Genomic DNA, 6,234 nt, shown 5'->3' with positions numbered 1-6,234 from the left:
CAATGGAAATTTCCTACCCAAATTTTTAATCAAATTCTCACAACTTTGAACACAAATTCCCCTGAAAGTAGAAAAAATGTAAACATTTCCAAGCACCCTAGAAAATTCCTGAAAATGTAAAGCAAGTTCTGTAGACATCCCAGGCAAATTACTTGGCAATCATCTAAAAATTCTAATAGCAGAATGTACGACTTTTTTTTTAGGAAAGCCAAAATATGACAGTGTCCTCATGCGTGCATGCAGGGTCTCCGGTTTTTTAACCTCCTGAGACCTTAATTGTTTTAAGGTCTAAGGTATAAAGTTTTAAAATCCTGAAAATCAGGCGGTGATATCTGCTGTAGGATGCTGAGTGGATTAACCACCAATCACTAGACAGACCCTCCTCTCAACAAGCTCCACCCAGAGGACCCTCCGCCTGCTCTGCTGGACCTGTCATCTCCATGTCTGGGCCACCAGAGAAGAAATCACGTTTAAGTCATGACGGTTTACTGCTAAGGTCTGAGTTACATGTTCTAACTGAGCATTAAACACTTTCAGGTTTCATGTTCTAAACGTGTGATTTAAAGTGACTTTTACTCCAGTGTTTATTCGAGATGTCTGATTGGTTCATCTGCTGCTGACTCGCTCCATTTCCTGGTATTGCTGACCGTGCAAAGCTAGACTGTCCAGATTCCATGTCTGTCATCGGGTGGATCCTTCCTGCAAAGCTTCAAGCTAATAGGCTCGTTCCTGGTCAAAGAATTACCGAACCAATCAGCATCATCAGAGGAGAAAGAGGCGGAGCTACAGGTGTGGTTTAGTTGAAGTGACTCTAAATCTGTAAACAATGGCAGCCAGTGAAAGATTGGCGTGGATGCAGCTGTAGCAGCAGTTTCATCATAACTAGACAACCTCTGTTAGCGCCTGGCTCCACTGATAGTGAACCATCCTGGACTGACGTGAAGACTCACTGCAGAGATCAGCTGATGGAATTAACCGCTCTGCAGCAGCACACGCCTACTGCATCATGCTTTTTTGCTCTGATTGGCCAGTAGTGAATCTGACAGGCAGAACATTCGTCCAATCACCCTGAAGCACTGATCATCAACTGGTGGCCCGGGGGCCATATCAGGTCCTCCAAAGCTTCCTGTTCGGCCCCTAAAAGATCATTAAATTCAGAAAAGGAGGGAAAGAAGATGTTAAGGGTATTGTTTGGCTTTAAATGTCTGCTGTAGTAATATTGAAATAGTTTTAGAATTACAACATTTTTACCGAAATTTACTCAGAATTATTAGATATTTTTAAAAAAGGGTTAAGTTTGTCAGAAGTGCTGCAAAAATGACCAGATAAAGTGGTGAAAAGGGGTTAGAGAGTAGCAAAAATGGGTTGTGGAGTGGCACAAAGGGACAAAAAATGGTAGAATAAAATGTGAAAAGAGGTCAAAATGTGTGAAAAAATGGTACAAAGGAGGAAAAAGTATCAAAAATTGGTTACGAATGACAAAAAATAGTGCAAAAAAAAAGGCATGAAAAGCAGTTAATAAATGGCAAAAATAGAATAAAACCGGCAAAAATGGATAAAAGAGTGGCACAAAGGAGATAAAACGTGGGAAAACGGTTTAAATGGCAAAAATTGGGTTAAAGAGGCAAAAAGTGGCAAAAATTGGTTTTAAGGTTGCAAAAAGGGTTGAAAAAATGGGGTTAAAATATGGCAAAAATAGAATAAATGGGGCAAAAATGGAAAGAGTGGCACAAAGGAGATAAAACATGCAGGAAAAGTGGTTCAAAGGGGTTCAAATCTTGCAAAAAAACAGGTTAAAGAGGCAAAAAAGGGCAAAAAGTATCTTAAAGGGGTTAAAGGTGTCAAAAATGAGTTAATACTAGTACTACAGACCCATTCTCTGGGATTTTCAGCGGCCCGGCTCCTTCTGCTTTATAGATAACAGGCATAGATCTCACTGGTAATGACAGAAAATGTCCTGCATTTAGAAAAAAAAATACGACCACAACTACAATTATATTTCAATCAGACCAAAATATTGATGTAATTTTCGTTAATGTGAAAGTCCAGCCCCCAGAGTTCATGCTGGTACTAAATCTGGCCCCTGTGCAGATGTTCTTGATGACCCCTGACCTGTTGCTCAGATGAATGTGAGTTAAATCCCAGGCTATGGAAATGTGAAACAGGCTCTCAGGTTAGCATGGTGTAGGAATATTTGGTTATTCCATATCAGAGCAGGAACTAATTTTCTTTGTCCCAGATTCACGTCAGTTTAAATCTAGTACGTGAACCTGCAGCACATTATCACAGACCGGAGTACACAGCAGTGATGAAGTGGTTTATGGTCAATAACACTGACGAAGTTTGAGGTTAAAGGTTAAAGGTCTTTAATAAATATTTAAATACAATCAACAGGCAACGTTATGGACAGACAAAGATCTCAAACACATTTAAAAGATTAAAAACACAACTTTGATTTTTAGTTCTGAGCAGACAGATGTGTGGTTAGACAGGCTGGGCTCAGAGATCATTCCAGAACAGACGGACAGACCGGCGATGTGCAAACAGATCTTAGGGGTTTCTCTCTGGGGATAGAAAAGGTTTAGAACATAGAAAAGACAGCCAACGAGGAAACGATAGTCCAGGACTTCATGAAGACAGTAATGAGGTTTAATGTTCAAATGAATCACAACGGGGTCATTTCTGAACCGCACCTCCACTCTCAGACCACCATTAGACATCTTCATGTCAATGAGAGCTCAGCGAACCCCCCAGATCTCTGACAGACCTGGTCCCAGATGTAAAGTTCTCTGTTCTAATCCTCCACTCACATTTAAACCACAGAACCGGATCAACCTGATACCTGCTCAGTTTTCCTGGCAGATCCATTTCCTGGTTGGAACCAGACTGAAAAATCGGGATTACGATTTTCCGTTTTTGACCAAAAACAGAAAATCAAGCTGTTTTTCTGTTTGGCCTCAAAAACTAAAAAACAGATCACTTTTTTTTGTTAAGATTTATTTTTGGGCTTTATTTGACAGAGGGGGACAGTGGAGATGGAGATGGGAGAGACATGTGGTAAAGGGCCACAGGCGGTATTCAAACCTGAGCTGCCCGTGTACAGGGGTACCGCCGTAGACCGCCAGGCCATAAGATAAGATCAAATATTTTTTATTAGTTCCACAAGGGGAAATTCCAAAAAAAGAGGATCCGCTTCACGAGTTTGAGTGTCATCCATCCATCTACGCACCCTAACAGGGTCTGATTTTTTTTTTTTTTTATTCCGTTATTTTTATTCATTTAATGAAATTCTCGAGGAAAAGGAAATCATGTGGCCTACTGGGAAAGGTGAGCATTTCAAAATAAAAGCCTCCATGTCAAAACAAGAGACATCCATTATGTTTTACAGTATAACAATAATATATATAGCCGATATATATAAATGTATATATATAGACACCAAAGGATTATGGGTAGTGTAGTTCTTCAGCTGAAGCTCTGGAATAAACCCAGAGCATTTGCAGCTGTTTTACAATCCTGGATAGTTCTGCCATCATGGTGAATAATCAGATCGTTATGGAGAAGAAGAACAGGCTTTTTAAATCTGGGATCTTTCACACACTTCCACCTCTCAAGGACAATCTTTAGCTCCAACGCTGATCAAGCAAGTTTTTAAAGCACTCAGGTAGAAATAAGGAGTTATTTTGGTTTGTTTCTTCAGCTTTTGACCTTTAAAATCAGGATTTTAACTTTTTTTCTATTTGCCTTTAAAAAACATAAGTTTTCAATTTCATGTTTTGACGTAGACTAACAATAATGACGGACTAATAAATGTACTTTTCTCAGACTGTGAGCCTTTAAAATGATCTCTTTAACTTTTTAAATGTCAGAATCATTTATCATCAGTGCTAAGTTTATTTTTCATATTTTATTACTGGTGAAACAAGGTTGACAGTTTGTGGTTAAAAAGGTGTCCTGTTAGGCCCTCAGGTTAGTCCTGAATCCAGAATCCGGCCCCCTCAGTGCATTGCTCCTAGTGTTTATCTGGTGGTTACCTTGGAGACCAGTTGTCTGGATCGTGCTCACCTCGCCGCTGTGACTGTGTCTAGACTAAATCCTAGCAAACTGCTCTTTCTGCAGACTCTGACCTGAGGGCACAGACGTCGATGTTGGACGAGGAACGACCCTGATGCTGACGCTTTTTAGCGCTCAAGGCTGATGTAAGTTTTGGGGTTAAGGGTCGGGGAGGTTTACCTGAGACGAACATAAGTAGGTACTAATTCTAGAGGATTTATCTGTGAAACAAACCGATTAAAAACAGGCTGAGATTAGCATCTGAAAAAGTCTATCTCTAGGATTAGCCAGGAGTAAAAAGAGTGACATCCTGTCACAGCCTGATTCAGGAGTGAGTAGTCTAGTCGTATATTTACGTATGAGCCACGAGAGGCGCCCGGAGAGTGACGCTGACATCGGTTATATAAGCCAGTATACCTGCGCTGCTGTTAGCTAGCCTCCATGAAGTTCAGCTTTCTAGAGCAGGGGTTCTCAACCTTTTCAGCCCACGACCCCCAAAATAAAGGTGCCAGAGACCGGGGACCCCCAAAATAACGGTGCCAGAGACCGGGGACCCCCAAAATTAAGGTGCCAGAGACCAGGGACCCCCAAAATAAAGGTGCCAGAGACCTGGGACCCCCAAAATAAAGGTGCCAGAGACTGGGGACCCCCAAAATAACGGTGCCAGAGACCAGGGACCCCCAAAATAAAGGTGCCAGAGACCGGGGACCCCCAAAATAAAGATGCCAGAGACCGGGGACCCCCAAAATAACGGTGCCAGAGACCGGGGACCCCCAAAATAACGGTGCCAGAGACCGGGGACCCCCAAAATAAAGATGCCAGAGACAGGGGACCCCCAAAATAAAGATGCCAGGGACCGGGGACCCCCAAAATAAAGATGCCAGAGACCGGGGACCCCCAAAATAAAGGTGCCAGAGACAGGGGACCCCCAAAATAAAGGTGCCAGAGACCGGGGACCCCCAAAATAAAGATGCCAGAGACCGGGGACCCCCAAAATAAAGATGCCAGAGACAGGGGACCCCCAAAATAAAGGTGCCAGAGACCGGGGACCCCCAAAATAAAGGTGCCAGAGACCGGGGACCCCCAAAATAAAGATGCCAGGGACTGGGGACCCCCAAAAAAGGGGGCAGAGACCTGGTACCCCAAAATAAAGGTGCCAGAGATTGGGTACCCCAAAATAAAGGTGCCAGAGACCGGGGACCCCCCAAAAAAGGTGCCAGAGACCTGGTACCCCAAAATAAAGGTGCCAGAGACCGGGTACCCCAAAAAAGGTGACAGAGACTGGGGACTCCCAAAATAAAGGTGTCAGAGACCGGGGACCCCCAAAATAACGGTGCCAGAGACCGGGGACCCCCAAAATAAAGGTGCCAGAGACCGGGGACCCCCAAAATAACGGTGCCAGAGACCGGGGACCCCCAAAATAAAGGTGCCAGAGACCGGGGACCCCCAAAATAACGGTGCCAGAGACTGGGGACCCCCAAAATAAAGGTGCCAGAGACCGGGGACCCCCAAAATAAAGGTGCCAGAGACCGGGGACCCCCAAAATAACGGTGCCAGAGACTGGGGACCCCCAAAATAAAGGTGCCAGAGACCGGGGACCCCCAAAATAAAGGTGCCAGAGACCGGGGACCCCCAAAATAAAGGTGCCAGAGACCGGGGACCCCCAAAATAAAGGTGCCAGAGACCGGGGACCCCCAAAATAAAGGTGCCAGAGACCGGGGACCCCCAAAATAACGGTGCCAGAGACCGGGGACCCCCAAAATAAAGATGCCAGAGACCGGGGCTAAAGTGGCTAAAATGGCTTTAGACTGGCAAAAATGGGTGGAAATTTTGTGAAAATTGATATAAACTGGCAAAAAAAAAAGGTTAACTGAGAAAGAAAATATAGGCAGATGTTGGCAGAAGTGGGTTAAACTAACAAAATGGGCATATCAAATAGTGAAATGTGGTTAAAATTGGAAAATTTGGGCATAAAAAGAGGTTAAAAAAAGTGTTAATAGTAACAATGGGAAAACAGAGGCAACATTTAGCTTAAGTGGTAAGAACTTGTTTAGAAGTGGCAAAAACAGGCAGAAAAAAAGTGGTGGAGAGAGTTTAAAAGTGATAAAAAATAGGTGTTACATGGAAAAAATGTGTTAAAATTGGTGGGAAAAACTGACAAAGTGGTTAAAATTTGACAAA

The sequence above is a fragment of the Cheilinus undulatus genome, linkage group 3 (genome assembly GCF_018320785.1).
Source record: "Cheilinus undulatus linkage group 3, ASM1832078v1, whole genome shotgun sequence".
Taxonomy (NCBI): domain Eukaryota; kingdom Metazoa; phylum Chordata; class Actinopteri; order Labriformes; family Labridae; genus Cheilinus; species Cheilinus undulatus.
This window is presented reverse-complemented; position numbering follows the sequence as displayed.